General features: G+C 48.0%; 1 long non-coding RNA gene across 1 annotated transcript; it reads right to left on the reverse strand.

Annotated features, from left to right (window-relative positions):
- Nucleotides 1-347: 347 nt before the first annotated feature.
- On the reverse strand, nucleotides 348-26,654 carry LOC140905818 (uncharacterized). The gene is made up of 3 exons (XR_012156955.1): nucleotides 26,512-26,654; nucleotides 25,670-25,727; nucleotides 348-2,124 (listed from the first exon to the last, which is right to left on the reverse strand). It is a non-coding gene; the product is annotated as an uncharacterized lncRNA (long non-coding RNA).

Raw genomic sequence — 26,654 nt, forward strand, 5'->3', positions numbered from 1 at the left:
TTGGAACCACCTCTCAGGTAGTTGAAAGCAGCTATCAAATCCCCCCTCATTCTTCTCTTCTGCAGGCTAAACAAGCCCAGCTCCCTCAGCCTCTCCTCATAACTCATGTGTTCCAGACCCCTAATCATTTTTGTTGCCCTTCGCTGGACTCTCTCCAATTTATCCACATCCTTCTTGAAGTGTGGGGCCCAAAACTGGACACAGTACTCCAGATGAGGCCTCACCAGTGTCGAATAGAGGGAAACGATCACGTCCCTCGATCTGCTCGCTATGCCCCTACTTATGTTGTACCAATAAAATAAAAACCAGCAGGATCTTATTAAAGGGAAAAAAGCAAAATACCACATTTATTGTGAATACAGAAAGAATCATAGTAAGCAGTTAGTTATAGTTATAACATTCCATTCAATCTCAAATTTATTCTCACATTCATTCATTCATTCATTCATACACACACACACACACACAGGTTCTGCAAGGTTGTTATCATAGTTACCAGCCTTAGAGTTGCTCATGCCAAGCCACTGGCCAGGTGGCCTGGACATGAGGAGGGAGCAGGGCCTTGTCAGATGCTCATCTGATGCTCCTGGAAGTTGGTTTGCAGAATCAGACCCCCAAAGTTCTCACTTTTTAGAGTCTATTTTTATAGGAATTTCTTCCTATGCCAGTCTATGGGAATTGCTTCATCATGCTGTTGCTGAATCAATCAGCAGATAGCACATTCCTGACGGCTCCAAGATGTTATCTTGTTCTTTGGTTCTCCCATCCTTGAGGCTGTTGGGTGGATTCCAGTCTGCCCTCCAGGTGGGGTCCTCTGGTTATTTCCACTTGACGCCTTCTTCAGCCGATGGACACTGGATTCTTAGGCTGGCACCTCCCTGATCATTCAGTTATTATCCACACCAAGCATCCATCCACATACATCCTCTATCTCTATTTTAATCACAATGGTTAATACAACAAAAGGGCGGGGAGTCTCTGGGTGCTGTTTCTGTTGTTAGAGTATTGCTTTGAGTCTCTCTCTCTGTGAACTGCTTTGAGAACAGACTCTGTCTTAGAATGTACTAACACAGTTAGCAGCTTGCAAGTTTCACACATAGAGGGAGAGAAACAGCACCAAAAACCAAGAGACCTCTTCATTAGTAATACCCTGGAATTGAAACTCTGGGGAATCAAACTCATTTGTGATTTTAATACAGAACTTCTTTAATATGATCCAACATAATCCCCCTTTTGACACTAAGATTTATAATCGTCAGTGTCACTTTCTATGTAGCCTATTCAAGAGAAAGTACTGTGAGGCAATTTGAGTTTGTGATTCCAATTCATGCCACATACATGATCCTAGTGATGTATCTTTACTACAAGGTTCTGGGGAAACAGGCAAGGTGAGGCACACCCACTTTTGAGGAGTCCATTCGGTACAACCTCTAGTGTCCAATAGCTTCCCTCCCTCCCCAGCCCACTGGCTCAAGGTCCAGGGTAGCCAAAAGGATCCCATGTGTAATATGGGGAGTGGGTTAACCTTCAATACCTTTGCCTCCAGGGACTGTTGGTGTGCAATTTTGACAACAATTTCTCCCATTAACAAGTCTGGTTTACAATAGTGGAAACATATTGCATCCATTCATATTGATAAGTGTCAAACAATGATCTCTTTCTTTTTTAACAAATGCATCAAACCCTTAATATTTCCCAATATGACCCAGAACATTTTGTGTTCCAAAGTAGCTAGTGCAAGTATCTGCATTTCAGTGCATCCCATAGCTATGGCTGTGTAGTTTCCTATTTCTAATATTTTTTTTTTCTTATGGATAAGCCATGTGGTAGTATTAAGCCATTACTAAAGATTCCATTGGCCTTTTAGGTTACCTAGACCAATTTGGACCAAGTCTACATTGGCATGTACTTGTTTTTGTATCAGGCTGTCCTGTAGCTGGGACAGAAAGCTTAATTTATTTTTAAGTTCCTGCAGGTCTTCAGTATTTTTTTTTTTAAACACACAACAGTGCTAGCAACAACACAAAACACAAGACAAAACATAGAACACAGAACACAATTTCTATTGTGACAGTAGATTCATGGTATTGGGTTGCTTTTCAGCTGGCAGCTTTTCCTGATTTTCTGAAAGACAAAAAAACATGTTTCTACCCCTTTTGGGGTGGCAGATTATTGCTTAAAATATTTCTTTTACAAATACCCTTGCTGATTGCAGGCAAAACAGAGAAATTGCCCCCATATTTTCCTGTTTTTGTTCTATAGGCAGGCCAGGTTTCAAAGGCTTTTATCTTTTAAGGGTTATGGGGAAATTATCCCACTGTTTAGTCATTAAATCCCTGAGTTTTCCTTCTTATACAGCAGACTAAGTTTATAATGTTTTTCCTGCTGTGTTAAGCTTTAAGTTTTATTTACAGGTAATAACTGAGAAGCATCATTACCATACGACCTTAAAGGATTTTTCCAAAAATCATACACACTATACGTTGTTACAGGGATACTTATTATCATTACATTTATTAAAATTATCTTGTTGTCCCATGCCTTTTATTTAGACAATTTGTTTGCTGACCAGGTATGTCCTTTATCTGCAGCTCCTTTGTGCTGCTAGTTCTTTCCTTCCTTTATCATTTAGGTCATTTGCATTTTCACAGAAACTTCCTGCTTTTGGATTTAAAGCCATCAGCAGCTCAGAGACTCTATCTTAAAAGGGACACAATCAACTTTCACCAGAGTTTTGATTACTTTTAACTTCTGCTTCCAAAACACACAGCAATCTGAAAAAGAAAACCCAACCTATTGTGGCTCCCTTTGGAGCCCTAATAGCATTTTAATTAAGTAGCATGGTATGTTTGCATTTCTTTTGCCCCTTCTACAATATACCCTGCACATGTTCTGGGGCAAATGCACATTCCTTCCATAGTTTAACTTCTATAACATTGTCCAGATCCATTTTTACATAAGGTGTCACTATTTCTTTTTTTTTGCTTACAGAGTTTTCATGTACCTTTATCAAAGTGACAGTCTGATTACTCAGAGCCATTTTAAGACTCAGTGTTTCTAACATTGCTTCTTTTTGTTTTGTGCACCTCACCCCTGCTGTTGCTTCAGAGAGGCAGTCTTTTTTTAATTTTTTTTTTTACTACAACTCTCATCTGCTATTTTGTTACAAAAACAAACAAACAAAAAACAAACAAAAAGAATCCAAAACAATTTTTTTTTATATTCTCCTGATTTTGACTGCCCTGCTGCAGCCACAACTTAAAAACATTTTAAATTTTGTAAAGCATTGAGTTACCTTTTAAGGGTTAAATGCCAAATCCCAAAGCCAAACAACACTAATTACCTGTGTCTAGCAAAAAGGTCTGTCAGTTTTGCAACTTTGAATTAAAGAGTCAAATGGATTTTTAGTGGCATTAACAAAAACAAAACTAACTGGTCCTTAGAACTTTACATATTTACACACACACAGACAGATACATACACATTTTCTTTTCCTTAACATCCCTTCCACACTGCTCTGTTTTTTACATCTTACATTCCCTTTTACATTTGAGGCAGTTAAGTTCCAATAGAACCCTCTTATGTTCTTTTAGCAAATTTGACTAAATTGTCCAGTCAAATGATTTTAATCAGATAGTTTATTTTTGCCTGGCTAATTTACAGACATTCCTTTGGAAAAGGGCCCATTTTTCTTTCAGAATGGCTGCAAAGAAACCAAGAATGCTCTAACACTTTTCTTTTTTAACATTTTCGGTTAAAAGTTGTTTGGGTGAAATACAAAGTTTAACTGCTTAATTCCCTCCAGCCTCTGCAGAGTTAACTTTTTTTTTTTTTTTACTCTCTTTTCTCTTTGTAATTATGCCTGGGGGTGCCGTACATAGGACCTTCTCCCCCTTTACCTGCCTCCCTCCAGCCTCTGCAGAGTTAACTTTTTCACTCTTTTTGTATTCCTGGAGTGCCTCTTTCACTATTTTCAGCTGGCTTTGGGTATTTGTAGCCAGCACCTTCCAATTGTCTGCTCCCTTTTCCATTTGTGCCTTTTCCTCTTTACATGAAGACAAGCGGAGGGAAGAATCCTTACATGCCTCCCACAACAACCAAATTGCTGCTGCATCTCTTTTGGCAGCACTAGAAGGTTTGTATATGAGGATATACTGAGCCAATCTATCCTCTAGGTCCGAAATAGTGCAGACATCAGCTAGGGCTTGTTTAGTCCAAGGACTGTGCCCAAATTTTTGAAGGATTTGTTTAAAAGGTGTAATTTCTTTAACAAAAGGTGAGGTTGGAGTTCCTTCTGACTCCATTCCTCCCTCTAGTACTGGCTTACCCTGTTTTCTTTTAAACATCTTAACATGGATATTTCAATCTCTTTGTCACTGCTGGTATTACTTAGCAAGTGACACAGCCTAGATTCTGAAATCATAGCTTAATCTATGCGTTTTTCCCCTGCTACCTTCCCGGAGGCCAGCAGGTCCCCTGCTACCTTCCCAGAGGCCAGCAGGTCCAGTTAACCTATTTCTCCCTGCTACCTTCTCGGAGGCCAGCAGGTCTGGTTAACCTGTTTCTCCCTGCTACCTTCTCGGAGGCCAGCAGGTCCGGTTAACCTGTTCTTCCCTGCTACCTTCTCGGAGGCCAGCAGGTCCCCTGCTACCTTCTCGGAGGCCAGCAGGTCTGGTTTAATTTGTTTTCCCTACTACCTTCTCGGAGGCCAGCAGGTCCCCTGCTACCTTCTCGGAGGCCAGCAGCTCTGGTTTAATCTGTTTTTCCTGCTACCTTCTCAGAGGCCAGCAGGTCCCCTGCTACCTTCTCGGAGGCCAGCAGGTCTGGTTTAATCTGTTTTCCCTACTACCTTCTCGGAGGCCAGCAGGTCCCCTGCTACCTTCTCGGAGGCCAGCAGCTCTGGTTTAATCTGTTTTTCCTGCTACCTTCTCGGAGGCCAGCAGGTCCCCTGCTACCTTCTCGGAGGCCAGCAGGTCTGGTTTAATCTGTTTTCCCTACTACCTTCTCGGAGGCCAGCAGGTCCCCTGCTACCTTCTCGGAGGCCAGCAGGTCTGGTTTAATCTGTTTTTCCTGCTACCTTCTCGGAGGCCAGCAGGTCCCCTGCTACCTTCTCGGAGGCCAGCAGGTCTGGTTTAATCTGTTTTCCCTACTACCTTCTCGGAGGCCAGCAGGTCTCCTGCTACCTTCTCGGAGGCCAGCAGGTCGGGTTTAATCTGTTTTTCCTGCTACCTTCTCGGAGGCCAGCAGGTCCCCTGCTACCTTCTCGGAGGCCAGCAGGTCTGGTTTAATCTGTTTTTCCTGCTACCTTCTCGGAGGCCAGCAGGTCCCCTGCTACCTTCTCGGAGGCCAGCAGGTCTGGTTAACCTAATAGAAATGCCTAGCTCACTAGAGCTGGCGGTGTGCACACCAATATTTACAATAACTGAGGTTTTTTACCAATATTCCCCCTTTCGCAATTCTCCACCAAAATGTTGTACCAATAAAATAAAAACCAGCAGGATCTTATTAAAGGGAAAAAAGCAAAATACCACATTTATTGTGAATACAGAAAGAATCATAGTAAGCAGTTAGTTATAGTTATAACATTCCATTCAATCTCAAATTTATTCTCACATTCATTCATTCATTCATTCATACACACACACACACACACAGGTTCTGCAAGGTTGTTATCATAGTTACCAGCCTTAGAGTTGCTCATGCCAAGCCACTGGCCAGGTGGCCTGGACATGAGGAGGGAGCAGGGCCTTGTCAGATGCTCATCTGATGCTCCTGGAAGTTGGTTTGCAGAATCAGACCCCCAAAGTTCTCACTTTTTAGAGTCTATTTTTATAGGAATTTCTTCCTATGCCAGTCTATGGGAATTGCTTCATCATGCTGTTGCTGAATCAATCAGCAGATAGCACATTCCTGATGGCTCCAAGATGTTATCTTGTTCTTTGGTTCTCCCATTCTTGAGGCTGTTGGGTGGATTCCAGTCTGCCCACCGGGGGGGTGGGGGTCCTCTGATTATTTCCACTTGACGCCTTCTTCAGCCGATGGACACTGGATTCTTAGGCTGGCACCTCCCTGATCATTCAGTTATTATCCACACCAAGCATCCATCCACATACATCCTCTATCTCTATTTTAATCACAATTGTTAATACAACAAAAGGGCGGGGAGTCTCTGGGTGCTGTTTCTGTTGTTAGAGTATTGCTTTGAGTCTCTCTCTCTGTGAACTGCTTTGAGAACAGACTCTGTCTTAGAATGTACTAACACAGTTAGCAGCTTGCAAGTTTCACACATAGAGGGAGAGAAACAGCACCAAAAACCAAGAGACCTCTTCATTAGTAATACCCTGGAATTGAAACTCTGGGGAATCAAACTCATTTGTGATTTTAATACAGAACTTCTTTAATATGATCCAACACTTATACATCCCAAAATGCCATTGGCCTTCTTGGCAACAAGGGCACACTGCTGACTCATATCCAGCTTCTCGTCCACTGTCACCCCTAGGTCCTTTTCCGCAGAACTGCTGCCTAGCCATTCGGTCCCTAGTCTGTAGCTGTGCATTGGGTTCTTCCGTCCTAAGTGCAGGACCCTGCACTTATCCTTATTGAACCTCATCAGATTTAAGTAAGCTGACAGCTGACGCTCTCCCGTTGACTCCGCTTGCGCTCCTCGTTCTGGCGTCCTCAGCTCATCCTCCTAGTACCGGAGTCGACGGGAGAGCGCTCAGCAGTCGATTTATCGCGTCTAGACTAGATGCGATAAATTGACCCCTGCTGGATTGATCGCTGCCCGCCAATCCGGCTGGTAGTGTAGACAAGCCCTAAATTTTCAATTCAGTTTCAGAAGAGGAAAAGAAATCATCAGGTAATCTGAACAGGTAGGATATTTATTCCCTACCAATGGTCACCTGTCTGATTTGTTCTGAAGCCAGATGGTATCAGCCTCACTCCTACAAACCGAGACAAAACAGTGTCGTTACTAGGGCACTGTCTCATGAAAAGTGAAAATTTACTTAAACACATTTGATCTGTGCTCCATTTTAAAATGTGTGTAAAATCGCCATCTCTGACGGGGCAATTGGGGAAAATCTCCCCTAACCCTGCCCCAACTTCTTCCCCCCTCACCCCCTGCAGGACATTTATCCCCACTCTCCTGCCTCACCAAAACATCCCTGTTTTCCCTTAAATCTTATGTGGCTTTGTGACGAAGCAGGACTGTTCTTAATGTTTCCTCTGAATATTGTGGGGGTGCCTCAGTTTCCCCTATGCAGTTCTTAAGTATCTAGGTGGTGGGGTAAGGGTGTATGATCATTGCAGAGCCCTAGAGGGCAGGTGTGTGCAGGGGTCTGGACACAGAGAATGGCCGACACCCTGTTTCCTGGCCACTGATGGCCTGGGCCCTTCCCCCCTGCAAGGTGAGAGCTAAAGGGTTGGAGAACAAAGGAATCAGGTGACCACCTGGCCTGGGAAAGCCCAGAGGAGGAGGGGCTGGAGGGAGTTTCAGTTTGGGGCTGGCTGGAGACAGGGAGTGAAGGGCAGACGTGGTTGTCTGGCTCACTGCCCCCCAAAATGGACCCAGCTGAGGGGTCCTGTTCTCTGCACCTACAAGCTCTGTGTTAGACCATGTTCCTGTCATCTAATAAACCTTCTGTGTTACTGGCTGGCTGAGAGTCACGTCCGTCTGCGAAGTTGCGGAGCAGGACCCTCTGGCTTCCCCAGGACCCCACCTGAGCGGACTCTCTGTAGGAAGCGCACGGAGGGGCAGAGGAGGCTGAACACTCCGAGGTCAGACCCAGGAAGGTGGGAGCCGGGTGAGCTGTGTGTCCTGCAGACAGGCTGCTCACAGAGAGGAGACTTCCCAGAGTCCTGCCTGGCTATGTAGGGAGCAGTTCCAGAGCAACACCTGGGGACTCCGTGACAGGCTTCAGGGGACGTTGTGGGAGGTTCTGCACCAGCTCTGAGGGCCTTTCCCTCTTTGCCAGAAGCTGGGAATGGGTGACAGGGGATGGATCACTTGATGATTCCCTGTTCTGTTCATTCCCTCTGGGGCACCTGGCACCGGCCACTGTCGAAAGACAGGACACTGGGCGAGATGGACCTTTGGTCTGACCCAGTCTGGTGGTTCTTATGTTCTTAAGAACATGGGCAAGGGGACTGGGCCAGATAAAGGGGTTTCCCCAGCCTGGGGAATGCCGGGTTCGGGAGTGGCACCGTTTGAGCAGCGGGCAGATTGTGGCTAGATCCTTGTGGTGGATCCTGCTACCTGCAGCAGCCACGCACCATCCAAGATGATACATTAATATTGTCACCAGCTTTCATTTGAAAGCCCCGTTTTAGCCCCCTTATAACTTTAGCCTGGAAAATATCTTAGGCCCAAAAAATCCCAGATTCACTTTGTAAGCCAAGAGCTTCTGAGGAGTCTGACTGTAACTCGTGAAATGGTGTTTGAGTTACGGAACATGAAAACGTTCCCCCGATTTGACATTTTCACATTTCAATGTTTCTTTGGCTCCCTCTAGCTCAAAGAGCCGCTTGTTTGTTCTTCAAAGTTCCTATATTGTTAAATCGCCCTGAGAGCTCATGCACTGGCGATATTTGGTAAAAAGAGATTGTAATTAGGCTGTTATTTAATCTTTTTTTTGTTGGGGCCCAGCCTAGTTCCTGTTGATAACAAGAGGAGTCGTTTCTCCTGGGCTTCGATGGGACCAGAACTGGGCTCTGTACGCGTGTGTGCTCTGTACGGGAGTCCCTCCTTGGTCCCCTCCACTTCTCCCTAAACACACTGGTTTCCGGCGATCTCAGGCCTGCTGACGGGGGAGGGGGCAATTGCCCAGGGGCCTGGGCGATTTCAAAGGGCAGAACAGTCAAGGGGCCCCCTATGACGTGGGCTACCTGACATTTGGGCAGTGCTGCGCAGGAATGATTCAAGTAGGGTGACAAGATGTCCCGATTTTATAGGGACAGTCCAGATATTCAGGGCTTTTTCTTATATAGGCACTTATTAACCCCCCACCCCCCGTCCCGATTTTTCACACTTGCTGTCTCGTCATCCTAGATTCAAGTGCTGCCTGGCTGATTATCAGAGCGCAGTGTTCAGTGGTGCTCCTCCCCACATCGCTCCGTCCTGCTGCGGCTCCCGGGACCCGCACCCGAGCTGTGCAGAGCGGGCAGTAGGGGGTGCTGATGTGAGGGTGTCCCCGCCTCTGCACCCCATCTCTGCAGAGCAAGGCACAGGGGACATGACACGACACCGCCTGGTTCAGGAGGACTCAGAGCTACTGCAGGCTCCTCTGTGGTAAGTGCCTGCCTTTCCTAAAGAGACACTGCTCTGATTGTGAGATTTTCCCAGCAGCCAGCTCACACTGTCTCTCTCTCTCTCTCTCGCACACACACACTGCCCTGTCTGTCTCTGTGTCTCACACATACTGTCCTGTCTTTGTGTTTCTCTCACACACACACAGTCCTCTCTCTCTCTCACACACACACACACACACACTGTCCTGTCTCTGTCCCTCTCTCTGTCTCACACACACACAGAGTCTCTTTCACACTCACCTCCCAACACATACGTGTATTATTGTTGTTGTTACTTCTTGGTACTTCCTGCAGTGCACATATATTCTCTGCCATTTTATTCTTTTAAAGTGTGTTATTTTCATATTTTAACTGGTCTGTACATTTCAGTATTTGTATTTCTCTTACACTTTAAATTTACTTCTTTGAGTAGTGAGTTCTAAAATGCCTAACCTGTCCTGGCTGGAGTAATTATCCCTATGGTAACTTTTTAATCTATATATACATAATAGCTGGGAGGGGGGGTGTTTGTTTCTACAGGTGGTGCGCATCCACACGTACCTCGGTGCACACAACAACATTTATTGCTCACTGGATGGGAAAAAAATAGAGGGAACATGCAAGCAGGGCAGGCACAGCACTGCCCAAATGTCAGGCAGCCCGCGTCATAGGGGGCCCCTTGACTGTTCTGCCCTGGGGCCCAGAATTGCTATCCGCGGGCCTGGGTGATCTCACTCAGCGGTCACCTCTATGCTGGGGACCCACAACAGGCCAGATTCGACGGCAGCTTCTCTGCCTCGGACCCAGCGTGGAGTCCAGGAGGGCCTGGGCTCCCATACACCACCTCCGCTCCGCGGTGAACAGAAGCCCCGGTGTAGTGGTGCGGCAGCCCACTCCAAAAGGGGAGCAGGGAAAGCAGCCTTCGGGAGGCTGCGCAAACCTGCAGCCAATTAGAAAGGGCCTGTGGGGAGCCAATCAGGGCCCATGTCAAGGTTCCTTCCCCACTCTGAACTCTAGGGTACAGATGTGGGGACCCGCATGAAAGACCCCCTAAGCTTATTCTTACCAGCTTAGGTTAAAACTTCCCCAAGGCACAGATTCCTTTCTCGCCTTGGGAACCAGCGTAGGTGAAAACCTGTACGCTGCCACCACCACGCGATTTAACAAAGAATCCGGGAAGAACCCACTTGGAGACGTCTTCCCCCAAAATACCCCCCCAAGCCCTTCACCCTCTCTCCTGGGGAGGCTTGAGAATAAACAAGATTCTAAGATTCAAGATTCTTATGATTCTAAGATGAGCACAAACCAGCCTTGGATTTTTAAGACCCTAAAAACCCCATCAGATTCTTAAAAAACAGAACTTGATTAAAAGAACAAAACAAAGATAAAAGAATCATAGAATCATAGAATATCAGGGTTGGAAGGGACCCCAGAAGGTCATCTAGTCCAACCCCCTGCTCAAAGCAGGACCAATTCCCAGTTAAATCATCCCAGCCAGGGCTTTGTCAAGCCTGACCTTAAAAACCTCTAAGGAAGGAGATTCTACCACCTCCCTAGGTAACGCATTCCAGTGTTTCACCACCCTCTTAGTGAAAAAGTTTTTCCTAATATCCAATCTAAACCTCCCCCACTGCAACTTGAGACCATTACTCCTCGTTCTGTCATCTGCTACCATTGAGAACAGTCTAGAGCCATCCTCTTTGGAACCCCCTTTCAGGTAGTTGAAAGCAGCTATCAAATCCCCCCTCATTCTTCTCTTCTGCAGGCTAAACAATCCCAGCTCCCTCAGCCTCTCCTCATAACTCATGTGTTCCAGTCCCCTAATCATTTTTGTTGCCCTTCGCTGGACTCTCTCCAATTTATCCACATCCTTCTTGAAGTGTGGGGCCCAAAACTGGACACAGTACCCAGATGAGGCCTCACCAATGTCGAATAGAAACACTGTGTAAGATCAGAATGGAAGATAATCTTACAGGTAATCAGATTCAAATCATAGAGAATCCCTCTAGGCTAAACCTTAAGTTAAAAAAGACACAAAAACAGCAATACACATTTCCTCCAGCACAGCGACTTTACAAGCCAAAACAAAGAAAACCTAATGCATTTTCTAGCTAGATTACTTACTAACTTTACAGGAGTTGGAGGGCTTGCATCCTTGATCTGTTCCCGGCAAAGGTATCACACAGACAGACCAAAGCCTTTTCTCCCCCCTCCAGATTTGAAAGTATCTTGTACCTTCATTGGCCATTTTGGTCAGGTGCCAGCGGGGTACCTTAGCTTCTTAACCTTTTACAGGTGAAAGGGTTTTGCCTCTGGCCAGGAGGGATTTTATAACACTGTATACAGAAAGGTGGTGACCCTTCCCTTTATATTTATGACAGCCCATCTGGGCCCTATAAAAAGGCTGCAGAGCTGAGAGGAGATGAGTCTAGCCCTGACCAGCAAGGGTGAAGGACTGGTTCCCTGTAGAACATCAGTTCTCAAACTGGGGGGCGTGAAGAAATTCCAAGGGGGGGTGCAAGGCTACCCGACCCTTGAGCTCCTGGCCCCTCCCCTCCTGTCCACCCTCCCCTGCAGCTTGCGCCTGCCCAGCTCCCAGGCTTTCCAATAAGCCAGTCCTGCCACTCTGAGAGGCCTGGTAAGGGAGCGCAGAGAGGTGGGATAAGGGGCAGGGGGTCCTGGTGGGGCAGTCAGGGGACAGGGGGCAGTTGGATGGAACGGAGGTTCTGGGGGGCGGTCAGGAGACAGGGAGCAGAGGGGATTGGATAGGGGGTGGGGTCCCGGGGGGGGCAGTTAGGGGCAGGGGTCTGGATAGGGGGCAGGGCAGTCAGGGAGCAGGGGGAGTTGGATAGGCGTGGGAGTCCCAGGGGGCCTGTCAGGGGGTGGGGGTGTGAATAGGGGTTGAGGCAGTCAGGAGACAGGGAGCAGGGGGGGTTGAATAGGGGGTGGGGTCCTGGGGGTGTGGGGGGTCCCGGGAGGGGGCGGTCAGGGGACAGGGAGCAGGGGGGGTTGGATAATGGTAAAAGAGAAGTGGGGGGTGTGAGGGTTTCTCGAAAATTAAAAAGGGGGCATGATGCCGAAAAGTTTGGGAACCACTGCTGTAGATGGAGCAGCACCTTGGACAGAGCCGTGCTGGGCAGGCTCAGGGGAGCAGAGCGAGAGCTCCGGCCTGTTACCTGCCAGGTTGAGGCCCCTGACAGAAAGAGCCGAGGACGTGCAATGGCCAAGGGGAAGTGGCCCAGGGAGCATGAACAATAGAGGGGAGAGAAGGAGGGCAGGACACGGCTGCTGCTAGAGGGTCCCTGGGTCGGGACCTAGAGTAGTGGGCAGGCCTGGGTCCCCCCACCCCCACCTCCCTTGCTCTGCACTTGTTACGGAGCAATGTGGCCGAGACAGATTGCAGTTTGCCCTGAGGCTGCAGTTGGCCACAGAGGCCATGCAGAGACTGCAGACAGACTGACAATACCCCCGGAAGGGGGCAGAATGGAGTTGGGGGCACAGCTGGAGTGCTGTGTCCTGAAGCGACGCTGCGGCCCAAGGCGCAACATGGGTCCAGCTACAGGCGGTGGAGACAGAGCAGAGCAGACACCAGGCGAGACACCAGCCGAAGGCAGCGCACTCAGACTGGATTGAGCTAATTCCCGGACTGACCAGCAGGAGGTGCCGCGGTGGTGAGTCTGCGCCCCGTCACACCCAGCAATCAAGGGGGCAAAGGGACTGGTTGGAGCCCTTGCAGCCAAGGCGTGAAAGGGCTTGTTTGGTTTGTTTACACTCTTGTTTTATCCTGCCAGGGCAGGTGGAGGGGTCGAGGAGAACTCTTCCTTTGGCCAGAGATCTCAAAGCACCAAACTACCACCTCATTAATGCAGCCCATTACCAGATGTGGAGGGAAGCTGAACCAGCAGTCGCTCCAGGCAGAGAGTCAGGTGAGCAGCCCTGTTACTCTCAGATTCAGGAATCTGGCTTTTCTCATTTCAAAATGTCCAAATGCCGGGTGTCTTGGAGTCACCAGAGCTTAGGTCAGCAACTGACAGCAACAGGCTTCTGGAATTTCTGTCTAAAAGTGGGATGTTCCTTGCACTCAGGTGTATTTAGAGACTGAGGTCTGGAAAGTTTTGTTAGCTCTTAAGGCATGTTTAAGTGTTTGTACAAAGCATTCCTCTAGTCCCTGTGTAGCAGGGTGGTGTGGAGCTGAATGTCTGTGCTGAATTCCATTTAAAGACGTGATGCCTAGCCTTCATCCGTACAATGCCAAAATGACCTTCATGAAGAGTTTCCAAACCCCGAGACTGATGTGATTTCGGAATGATCACTCGCATTCCCCCCAAAACACAACTGTGATTCACAGATAATTCACACTGATGTGACACGAATGGTGTGAACTGGGGATTCTTTTGATCCAATGCTCTACCTTGTAGCACCATCCCCTTCACAAGAGAAAGCACATCATCCTTAGTGGTTTCTTCGTTGATGTCTGCGCTAGTGACGGGTAACCTAGCCACCAAATTGAGACAAAGCACTTTGTCGCAAGTTTCTTTGGGTTGATGAGAGCTTGGACTTGGCAGATGTGACTGCCCATCAGCATTGCCATGCTGAGTTCCTTCACAGAACTGAATAGTATAGGAATGAGCTGAAAGTAGCAAGGCCCATCGTTGCATACGAGCAGCAGTTAGTGACGAAGTTCCACGCTTTGGTCCAAAAATTGAAAGTAACAAGCGATGATCCTTCAGCAAGGTAAAATGTCTAGCACACGGATAGGAAATTTCCAAATTCTAAAGATAATGCTCAGAGCTTCTCAATCTGTTTGCGCATAGTTCTTCTCAGACATGGTGAGTGCTCAAGAGGGAAGGCAATTGGTTTTTTCATGCCATTAGGAAAAAAGTGGGGAAAAACTGCACCCACTCCAAGTGGTGAAGCATCACAAGTCAATTGCAGTGGTAACAAAGCATCTAAGCATGTAAGAGCGTTGGCTGATTTCAGCAGTTTCATTGCTTCCTTAATTTCACACTCGCAATCTTTAGTCCATTTCAAGTTTTTATTTGCTCATAACAGTTCACACAAAGGTGCCAATACGTTTGCCAGATTAGGCAGAAATTGGCTGTAGTAGTTAAGCAGTCCTAAAAATGAATTTAACTGTCACATGTTCTCTGTCAATTTCCTTAAGCTCACGGCACCAGTTACGTGTCCAAGGTATTCAAATTAAGGTTTGAAAAACTCACATTTGTCTCAGCGCACTCTCAGTCCATGGACTTCCAAATGTCGCAAAACAGCATCCAAATGTCAAAGATGATCCTCTTAATCCTTTCCTGTATTAAGAATGTCATCCAAATAGCACTGAACTCTGTTCAGTCCCTTCAGAATCTTATCCATGGCTTTCTGGAAGAGGGCAGGTGCCCAGTGTGATACTGAAAGGTAACCTGTGGTAGCGAAATGTAACCCACACACCTCCTGGAGGTGGGGTTCTGTCCCATCTCGTGGCACCGAGACCACTTACGGAGAGAGATAAAATGAGTCTGCTCGATAGCCTGAGCTAACAGCCAGCTGGCTTTTAGCTCCTGCGGTAGAGGCTCATGCACTAAGCTCCAGAGGCCCCAGGTTCGATCCCGCCCGTCAGTGACCAGGGTCTGATGGCATTACGCAAACAAGACTGTTTGTGAGATATTTGCGAGATGCCAGGTCAGTCTCCATTTGTACATATGCGCTGAGCAAATCCAATTTACTGAAACACTGTCCTCCACCAAGAATAGCAAACAAATCCACAATATGAGGTAGTAGGCACTGCACATAAAACTGGATTCAGTGTCACTTTGGAAAGTCAGATGGAGCCATCCTTCTTGATCACTGGTATCATGGATGTAGCCCACTCACTGCTGCGATGGGTGTAGCCAGGGGTGAAAGTAACTTAAATTTCTTACAGGTACTGTCATATCATATGAATGCAGGGGGCTCAGGGCAGGGGGTTAGGGGTCTGGGAGGGCTCAGGGCAGAGGGTTGGGGTGCAGGGGAGTGAGGGCTCTGGGCTGGGGGTGTGGACTCTGGGGTGGGCCCGTGGATGAGGGGTTTGGGATGCAAGAGAGGGCTACAGGTTTAGGGAGGGGCTCAGAGCTGGGGGTTGGGGTGCAGGAGAGGGTACGAGCTCTGAGCTGGGGGTGCAGGCTTTGGGGTGGGGCGAAGATGAGGGGTTTGGGGTGCAGGAGGGGGTTCTGGGTTTGGGGGGGGCTCAGGGCTGGGGCGGGGGGTTGGGTCTTGGGCTTACCTTGGGCAGCTCCTGGGCAGTGGCGCTAAGGCAGGCTGCTTGTTTGTCTTGGCTCCATGCTGAGCCCTGGAAGCGGCCAGCAGGTCTGGTCCCTAGGTGGGGGTGGGGAGCAGGAGGCTCTGTGGCATGCACACTGCTCTTGCCCACAAGCACCCCTCCGCAGTTCCCATTGGCCGGTTCCCGCCCAATGCGATTTCGGAGCCGGTGCTCAAGGCAGGGGCACTGTGCAGAGCCCCGTGGCTCCCCTGCCTAGCCTGCCTTGGCTCCGCAGCACCGGCAACCGGACTTTTAATGGTCCGGTCGGCGGTGCTGACTGGAGCTGCCAGGGTCCCTTTTCAACCGGGGGTTGGGGGATGTGGAGGGTGTGGGGGGCTCAGGGCAGGGAGTTGGGGGGGCTCAGGGCAGGGGCTTGGGGGCATGGCGGGGTCAGGGCAGGAGGTTGGGGGGGGGGTGTAGGGGTTTGTGGGGGGGGGAGTTGGGGCTAGGGCAGTCCCGGTTGCAGTCGGTGACCCTGCCCTGCACTGCTCCTGTTCCCAGCCAAATGGGAGCTGTGGGGGTGGTGCCTGCAGGCAAGGCAGCGCACGAAGACCCCCAGCTGCTCCATTCCCCCCAGGGGCTGCACGCCACAGGGACAGACCTGCGCTGCTTCCCCAGCTCCTCTCCTCCCCCCCAAAGTGCACCGTGTCCCCGCTCCTCTGCCTACCTCCCAGCGCTTCCCGCTACCAAACAGCTGTTTGGTGGTGCTTAGGGCTTTCCCGGAGGGAGGGGGAGGAGTGGGGACACAGCACGCTCAGGGGAGGAGGCAGAGAAGAGGCGGGGCCGGGGCGGGGATTTGGGGAAGGGGTGGGAATGGGGCAGGGAGGGGGCGGGGTTGGGGCGGGGATTTGGGGAAGGGGTTGGAATGGGGGCAGGAAGGGGTGGGAAGAGGCGGGGCAGGGCCCCATGGAAAGGGTGGAGTGGGGACAGGGGCAGAGGGGAGGTCTTGAACAGAAGTAATTCTAAAAGTAAATGCGTGGTTTGTTGTTTGAGTGGGGTGCATTATTGAGTGTTTATATTTTATTAAAACCCCTCGGAAATTACTTTGGCATCGAAAAAAAGAACACTTGTGGAAGAAAAGAGAGTTTTCCAAGACAAATGGGAGAATTTATATTTTTTCACAGAGGTAAAAGATAAAATTCAATGCCTTATTTGTCAGCAAACGATTCCTGTTCCCAAGGAGTATAACGTATGACAGCCCTACCACACGATGCACTGTGAAAAATGTGATGCATTCACTGGAAAAATCCGAGAGGAAAAAGTTCGGCAACTTAAAGCAGCATTTGCCAAGCAAAGAAATTTCTTTTTGGAGATTAACAAATCTAGTGAAGATTCAGTAAGAGCAAGTTTTGTAATAAGCAAAATGACAGCTAAATCATTGTGACCTTTTACAGAAGGCCTATTTGTAAAAGAATGTCTTGTGAAGGCCAGCGAAATTTTATGTCCTGATAGGAAGAAAGTTTTTGAAGGCATAAGCTTGTCTGCCACTATGGTTGCCTGCAGGATAACGGATTTAACGGATAATGTACAAAAACAATTGATTCAAATGGCAAAAGACTTCACAGCATTTTCAATTGCTCTTGATGAGAGTACAAATGTATCAGATACTGCACAGAGTGCAGTGTTCATTAGAGGTGTGGACTGCAATTTGAGTATAACCGAAGAATTGCTAGACGTAATGCCACTGAAGGGTCCCACAGTGGGACGTGACATATTTCAAGGACTGGAAGAGTGCATTGAAAAAGCTGCGCTGCCATGGAACAAACTCGTATCTTGGGCTACGGACGGTGGCCATCAGCGTGCTCTGAAAACGTTGGCATGGTTGGATGATTGAAGACCGAAAGGAACAGGCCCAATAGACCAGGCATTAGCTTCACCAGCATACACTGCATTTTGCACCAAGAAGCCCTGTGTAGTAAAAGTCTACAAATGAAGGAAGTTATGGATGTAGTTGTTAAAACCGTTAATTTTATACATGCACGAGGGCTGAATCACAGACAGGTCACTTCTTGTCTAGCAAGTATGGACAGCGAATATGGGGAACTTCTGTATCACACTCAAGTGAGCTGGCTGAGTCGTGGAAATGTTCTGAAGGGTTTTTCGCACTTAGAGAGGAGATTGATTCCTTCATGAAAATGAAAAACAAGGAGGTTGCATAGCTTGCTGATTCCACTTTTATCTGCAGCCTTGCTTTTCTCACAGACAGAACTGATCACCTGAACGCACTGAACGTGAAGCTTCAGGGCAGAAAACAGGCGATAACACAGATGTATGACAGTGTGAAGTCATTCAAAGTCAAGCTTACTTTGAGGGGGAAACAGCTGACTGCTGGCAATTTGGTCCATTTCTCAACTTTGAATTCCTTAGGAAAAGTTGAACCCGAATCCTTGAAAGAATATGCAGATATCATTTCTAACTTACACATACAGTTTGATGTGCGGTTTAAAGATTTCAAGGTGCTTGAACCACATTTTCAACTTTTTTCCACACTATTTTCTGTAGAAATTGACAATGTTGCAGAGGAAATGAGGATGGAGTTAGTGGAGCTTCAGTGTGATACCATTTTGAAGCAGAACTATACAGATGTTGGAATTCCAGAATTCTACCGGTTTCTTTCACAAGAAAGATTTCCCATGTTATTCTCTGCTTCCGCAAGGGTAATGGCAATGTTTGGAAGTACATAGATATGTGAACAGTTTTTCTCTTCCATGAAGATTAACAAATCTGTGTTAAGATCAAGGCTCACTGGTGAACATTTGCGAGCAACACTGAGATTGGTTTCATCTCCGGATATCAAACCTAATATTGATGCTCTGGTTGATGCAAAACGCTGTCAGCTAAGTGGACAAAAATGAAATGACTGTCAAAATTAGCACTTCGCATTACAATTCTTAAAAAGTTAAGACATTGATTTTTAATAGCATATTACTCTTCATTTTTTTTCATTTTTTACTATACTTTTGTATCGTTGTATGAAAAGGTTTCAGTGACGCAGCCCTTGGGCCAATGTACTAGTCCTCATGTGGCCCTCGTGGTGATCTGAGTTTGAGATCCCTGATCTTGTTGAACTTTCACCTGACGTATCCCTTTTGGGACTAACTTTTCTCTGGTATAAGGCTTCAAAACCGTGGCAGTTTCTTCCGGAGGAACTTGTGACAAAGTCTGGTGACAGGTGAATGCAGGAGACAGCAGCTCCAGTATCAAGCTCCAAGCTTGTAGGAACTCCCTCGATCGAGGGTGTGACCCTGATGCCATCTCTGACTCCAGCTTCCGATAACCCATGTAGTGCTAGGTCTTGGGCAGTGTCACTAGAGCTCTTGTCTTTTCCCACATTATGAATTCCTGACTTCGATGCTGTCTTAGGTTCACTCTTCATAGGTGTCTTCTGGGGTGGGTGGTTAGTCTGTGCTCCTGGTCATTGAACTCTGCGACAGGACACAGCGAGGTGTCCTTTCTTCTGGCACTTCCTGTGAATGACCTGGCAGGCCCAGCAATCCTGCTCTGCATGCACAGTTTGTTCACAACATCCACATGGACATTCCTTACATGTCTGTGTTTCTCTGCGTCACCAATTCAGAAGGTGAATTTCTTGGTTCACACTAAATCCCAGGGTAACTGTCTCTGCAGTTTCCATGGCCCTAGATATTTCAATAGCCTTCTTGAACGTAAGTGCTGATGCAGTCAGTAACTTTTTCTGAATCTGGTCATTACATAATCCAGAGACAAACTGGTCATGCAGAGCATCACTTACCGTTTGTCCGAACTGACAGTGCTCTGACAACTTCCTTAGAGTAGGAACTCCGACTCTCCACTTCTCTGACGTCGCCGATGGAACCAATATCATTCCGCTGTCATTGATGGGGTTGGGGAAAAATGTCCCCACATTGCTGCCGAAATTGTGATGTGCGTGGCCATTCTGGGCACAGTTGGAGACAAACGCTCATGCAGCAGTCCGCGTGCCTGCTCGGTCTACAAGACTGAAACTCTTCGTCTGTCTGGATTGGAGTTGCAAGCTACAAATTACTCAAAATGTTCAAGGCCCACCACCCAGGATTCACAGTGGGAGCGAGGACTCAGATCCTAGACGTCACCTCTGCCACAAGAAAACGGATTTGTTTGTCATGTGCTCTGTCTGAGCTGGATTTCCATGTACTGGCTCCTGCCTATGTAAGCGGGGGGATAGTCCCGCTATTGTGGGGAACTTTCCTGGCTTATACACGACCCCAGTGGAATTGGCTAGTGAAAGGATCTGAGTCCTCGCTCCCACTCCCTTTACCCAGAGGCCTGCCTGACCTCGAGGGCTCCCCTCCCACTCTCCCGTGTGGCAGAGTCCTCATAACCCCAACAAAGCTTACTCCAGGATTCTTGGGGGGCTCGACTCCAACCTTGCTGTGGTCACTTAGGGCAGGGGCTAGGGTGTCCCCACTCCGGGGTGCTCTCTCTGCACTGGATGCTTCCCTGACCCACTGATCGTTACATACAGTTTAAAGCAAATACAATTTATTAAACAGCAACCAATTAAAATAATAAGGAAAACTGGGAAAGGTGACAGGAAAACCCACCCCCCGGCTCTGTGGCAGGGACCATCACAAACAGCATCTCTGGGATGTCAGGGCAGTTCACAGTCTGTTCCTCACACGTCCCAGGCTCCTGCCCAGGCCCTGGCTATGCTGCAGGGATGCTACGGGTCAGACACTCGCTCTGGTGGTGGCCACGCGCCCTCAGGCTCCAGGTGGCAGGACCCTTCTTCCCAGCATCGGCCCCCACGTCGGGGCTACAATCCCCCTCCGAGTCTGGCCTGCAGAGCCTCTTGGCTGGGGTGTCTCTCTGCGCTGGGCCCACTGTCCAGGGTCCCGGTCGCTCTGCCCAGCTGCTCCCCGCACCCAGCTCCGGACGGCTCCAGTCCCAGCCCCATCTCCACTCTGCCTCAGCACGGCTGGTGCTGCTGCTCTGCCTCCAGCCCCCTGGGCTGCTTCTCTGGCCCCTCTGGCTCCGGTTGCTGCAGCTCTGCTCCCAGCACAGGGTCTGCTCCCTGCGCTGCTTCTGTGACTCTGCTCCCAGCTCTGACCTTCTCCCTGGCTGCTTCTCTGGCCCCTCTGGCTGGCCCAACTCTGCTCCCAGCTCAGCTTGGGCCCCTGCTCTCCCCTTAGTTCGGCCCCCCTCTGTCTGACCCAGGAAATTCTGGCTCACATGGAGGATGGGACCCCCCTGGCCTCCTGACTCCCTGATTACCCTGCCCGCCCTGTCAATCAGGCTGACCTGGAGCATTGGCCTCTCCCCATTGCCCCTGGGGACTGTCAGTCTCAGGGATCTGGTTTCCCATTGACCCTTCCCCTTCCTTTTTGTACTGGGAGCTAGCAACCAAAACACCCCCACTGAGTTTTAGTGAGGGGACAACAGTCCCCTTACACTAGGAACTAATTGCTGCCGGTCCAGGGATGCACTGCGAGCAGCCAGCCACCCATAAACCTGAATGGGACATGCTCCCCAGGGCCATGCTTAGGCATATGCAGTGTATGCGGCTGCGAAAGGCACCCGAAAATTTGGGGCACCCATGGGTCTCAGTGGCCACCCTCCTGCCTCTTCCTATCCCTGTTCTGACTCTTCCTGCAGGCTCCCACAGCTCGCTGCTGCAGCCTGGTGAGTCTTCCTCCAGAAGGGATCTAGTAACTTAAAAGTGAAAGGTTTCAGAGGAACAGCCGTGTTAGTCTGTATTCGCAAAAAGAAAAGGAGTACTTGTGGCACCTTAGAGACTAACCAATTTATTTGAGCATGAGCTTTCGTGAGCTACAGCTCACTTCATCAGATGTTTACCGTGGAAACTGCAGCAGACTTTATATACACACAGAAATCATGAAACAATACCTCCTCCCACCCCACTGTCCTGCTGGTAATAGCTTATCTAAAGTGATCAACAGGTGGGCCATTTCCAGCACAAATCCAGGTTTTCTCACCCTCCACCCCCCCACACAAATTCACTCTCCTGCTGGTGCTAGCCCATCCAAAGTGACAACTCTTTACATAATCAAGTCGGGCTATTTCCTGCATAGATCAAGGTTTTCTCACATCCCCCCCACCCCCATACACACACAAACTCACTCTCCTGCTGGTAATAGCTCATCTAAACTGACCATTCTCCAGGTTTAAATCTGGTTTAACTTGGATTTAAACCTGGAGAATGGTCAGTTTAGATGAGCTATTACCAGCAGGAGAGTGAGTTTGTGTGTGTATGGGGGTGGGGGGGATGTGAGAAAACCTTGATCTATGCAGGAAATAGCCCGACTTGATTATGTAAAGAGTTGTCACTTTGGATGGGCTAGCACCAGCAGGAGAGTGAATTTGTGTGGGGGGGTGGAGGGTGAGAAAACCTGGATTTGTGCTGGAAATGGCCCACCTGTTGATCACTTTAGATAAGCTATTACCAGCAGGACAGTGGGGTGGGAGGAGGTATTGTTTCATGATTTCTGTGTGTATATAAAGTCTGCTGCAGTTTCCACGGTAAACATCTGATGAAGTGAGCTGTAGCTCACGAAAGCTCATGCTCAAATAAATTGGTTAGTCTCTAAGGTGCCACAAGTACTCCTTTTTTTTTAAAAGTGAAAAAGCCTCCAACCTGCCAGACTGATTAGCACAACATTGAAACTGTTAAAGAGCCATTCAAGGGGGAATGAAGCCATTTAACAGGCATTTGCCAATCCCCAGGTATAGACTGTCAGTTTCTGAATTTACTGACAGAAACAGTTGTACATTGCAGTAATATTTACTCAGAACATGTCAGTCTACAGGACCTTAGTTTAAAATTTGCTTTAAAAATATTTCATTAGTGAGTTGCTGAAGATTTTAAAATCACATCTCTAAAAAATCCTTGCATAGATTTTTAGATGCACAATCTGAATATTCATCTTTAGCCTTAAATGCTCGGATCTTCAGACATATAGTTTTTTAAATAAATCCTTCAAAAGACCACCCTTCTCTAACATACACATTTTAATTGTAATTACTATAGTACAAAAAACTTGCTTCCAAAGTCTTCCTGTCCATCCCTTTCTCCTTGAAGAGAGCCCTTAAAGGGACAGGATCGCTGGACAAACGAGTTTCCCTTTCTTTACTTCTGACTATTTGATGAACCAGTTTTAAGAGAACCCTCCAGCAAAATCAGCACCTGGTCAGATATAAAACCCTTTGTTGTGCCTAAAATCTTTGGAAACATATTTTTTAAAGTTGGTGAAATTTCATAAGCATGAAATTTAATAAGAATAATAAGAAAATAAGAATATTTCCAACACACCTCGGAACAACATACTAATCCACAGAGACCTCCATACCAACCCTACAAAAAGAGGGATTCTAGGTGGACTCCTCCTGAAGGTCGAGACAGCAGACTGGACTTCTACATAGAGTGCTTCCGCCGATGTGCACGGGCTGAAATTGTGGAAAAGCAGCATCACTGGCCCCATAACCTCAGCCGTGCAGAACACAATGCCATCCACAGCCTCAGAAACAACTCTGACATCATAATCAAAAAGGCTGACAAAGGAGGTGCTGTTGTCATCATGAATAGGTCGGAATATGAACAAGAGGCTGGTAGGCAGCTCTCCAACACGACTTTCTACAAGCCATTACCCTCTGATCCCACTGAAGGTTACCAAAAGAAACTACAGCATTTGCTCAAGAAACTCCCTGAAAAAGCACAAGATCAAATCCGCACAGACACACCCCTGGAACCCCGACCTGGGGTATTCTATCTGCTACCCAAGATCCATAAACCTGGAAATCCTGGACGCCCCATCATCTCAGGCATTGGCACCCTGACAGCAGGATTGTCTGGCTATGTAGACTCCCTCCTCAGGCCCTACGCTACCAGCACTCCCAGCTACCTTCGAGACACCACTGACTTCCTGAGGAAACTACAATCCATCAGTGATCTTCCTAATAACACCATCCTGGCCACTATGGATGTAGAAGCCCTCGACACCAACATTCCACACAAAGATGGACTACAAGCTGTCAGGAACACTATCCCCGATAATGTCACGGCAAACCTGGTGGCTAAACTTTGTGACTTTGTCCTCACCCATAACTATTTCACATTTGGGGACAATGTATACCTTCAGATCAGTGGCATTGCTATGGGTACCCGCATGGCCCCACAGTATGCCAACATTTTTATGGCTGATTTAGAACAACGCTTCCTCAGCTCTCGTCCCCTAACGCCCCTACTCTACTTGCGCTATATTGATGACATCTTCATCATCTGGACCCATGGAAAAGAAGCCCTTGAGGAATTCCACCATGATTTCAACCATTTCCATCCCACCATCAACCTCAGCCTGGGCCAGTCCACACAAGAGATCCACTTCCTGGACACTACAGTGCTAATAAACGATGGTCACATAAACACCACCCTATACCGGAAACCTACTGACCGCTATTCCTACCTACATGCCTCCAGCTTTCACCCAGACCACACCACACGATCCATCGTCTACAGCCAAGCTCTACGATACAACCGCATTTGCTCCAACCCCTCAAACAGAGACAAACAGCTACAGGATCTCTATCAAGCATTCTTACAGCTACAATATCCACCTGCTGAAGTGAAGAAATAGATTGACAGAGCCAGAGGAGTACCCAGAAGTCACCTACTACAGGACAGGCCCAACAAAGAAAATAACAGAACGCCACTCGCCGTCACCTTCAGCTCCCAACTAAAACCTCTCCAACGCATCATCAAGGATCTACAACCTATCCTGAAGGACGACCCATCACTCTCACAAATCTTGGGAGACAGGCCAGTCCTTTCCTACAGACAGCCCCCCAACCTGAAGCAAATACTCACCAGCAACCACACACCACACAACAGAACCACTAACCCAGGAACCTATCCTTGCAACAAAGCCCATTGCCAACTGTGTCCACATATCTATTCAGGGGACACCATCATAGGGCCTAATCACATCAGCCACACTATCAGAGGCTCGTTCACCTGCACATCTACCCATGTGATATGTGCCAGCAATGCCCCTCTGCCGTGTACATTGGTCAAACTGGACAGTCTCTACGTAAAAGAATAAATGGACACAAATCAGATGTCAAGAATTATAACATTCATAAACCAGTCAGAGAACACTTCAATCTCTCTGGTCACTCGATTTCTGGCCTGAAAGTGTCTATTCTTCAACAGAAAAGCTTCATGAACAGACTCCAATGAGAGACTGCTGAATTGGAATTCATTTGCAAATTGGACACAATTCACTTAGGCTTGAATAGAGACTGGGAGTGGTTGAGTCATTATACAAAGTAACCTATTTCCCCTTGTTTATCCCCCCCTCCCCCCCACCCCTGTTCCTCAGACGTTCTTGTTAAACCCTGGATTTGTGCTGGAAATGGCCCACCTTGATTGTCATACCCATTGTAAGGAGAGTGATCACTTTAGATAAGCTATTACCAGCAGGAGAGTGGGGTGGGGAAAGAGAAAACGTTTTGAAGTGATAAACACCCATTTTTTCATGGTCTGTGTGTATAAAAACCTCCTCACTGTATTTTCCACTTTATGCATCCGATGAAGTGAGCTGTAGCTCACGAAAGCTCATGCTCAAATAAATTGGTTAGTCTCTAAGGTGCCACAAGTCCTCCTTTTCTTTTTGAGAATACAGACTAACACGGCTGCTACTCTGAAATAAACACGTCTATTGTTATGGAGATCACACAAAATAAATTATTGTCCCTTTTTCTAAAAGCAGTGAACATTGTTATGAACACACTACACCGCTGTGACTGATGAATTTAACATAATGTCTTTGTTTCAGTGAGTTAAATCTGTAGTACTCTGGAATGATTCCTTTCTGAAGGCTTAAGAGTGCATTTGAAATATAAGATCAGCTTAGAAATACTGATTAAGAAAATGTAAAACAGAGAAGAGCTGCATCATGTATCCCATAATATTTCACGTTGTATTCAGAACGGCAGCTGACTCGCCCTTACTACAAAGTTTTTGCAAATAAATCTCTGACAAACTTCTGGGCATATCAAAAAACCTGTCACTGACACTTTTTATTCCCAAATTTATTGCTTTTAATTAGGTACCTTCTGCATGTCCAGTCGTCACCATCTGACATGCAGTGGAAAACACGCTCCATTTTCTCTAGAAAGAAATGGCAGAAGAGTGTTTTTTTCAAATGTCATTTGCTTCATTTGGGTTCAGGGATTTGGCTGGAAGGGGGTGAGCAGGGAGGAGGAGGAGGGAAGAGACGGAGGAGATAGTGGGGAGAGGGCGGGGCCTGGGCGGAGTGGGGGCGTGGCCTGGGTGGAGTGGGGGAGGAGCAGGGGTGGAGTATGGGCGGGGCCACAGGCAGAAGAGCTGGGTGGGGAGAGAGGATCCCCAAGCGGCAGCTTCACTCACCGCCCATGACAGCAGGTGAGAGCGGGTCGGCTCCCGCACACCCAGCGCACACTGCCTTCTCCTTCGGCAGGGGCCGGATTCACAGAGCCGAATGCACCAGTACCGCGCATTCTGTGTGAGGGAGAGGGTCCGGGGGTCTCTGAGGGGAACTGTGACTCTCCGCCACCGTGAGGTGGGCCGGGCGGCTTGGTATCCTTTGCTGCCTCGTCCCTCCCGCCCTGGGCTGCGACCCCGGGCTGCCGTCGGGCATAGGGGCACCAGTTTAATAATACTGCGTAGGGCCCCATAAATCCTAAGGATGGCCCTGACGTTCCCTGACCCTCTCACAGCTGATAGGTGTATCTGGTCCCATCACGGCTCTGGAAAGAAGGCTGGCATGTGAAATAGACCCATTCTCCCTCTAACCTTTACTAATCCTCGACAAGAATTCTGCGGATTCGGCAGCCATTAACTGAGACACTGAGTGCAGGAAGCAAACAAGGGAAAAACCAAATATCCTGCCCCAGAAACACGGAAAAAGACAGACCTGGATTCTTCATCATTCTCCAGTTTACAACGAAATATTCTTCTGGCTTATCTGAAAGGGAGAAGTGACAATAAACTGCTGAGAGGCTTTTCTGCTCAGGTAGAACATTATTAATTCTTATTGTTTCTATTGCAGTAGCACAA

This window comes from Lepidochelys kempii, chromosome 2 (genome assembly GCF_965140265.1).
Source record: "Lepidochelys kempii isolate rLepKem1 chromosome 2, rLepKem1.hap2, whole genome shotgun sequence".
NCBI classification, from domain to species: domain Eukaryota; kingdom Metazoa; phylum Chordata; order Testudines; family Cheloniidae; genus Lepidochelys; species Lepidochelys kempii.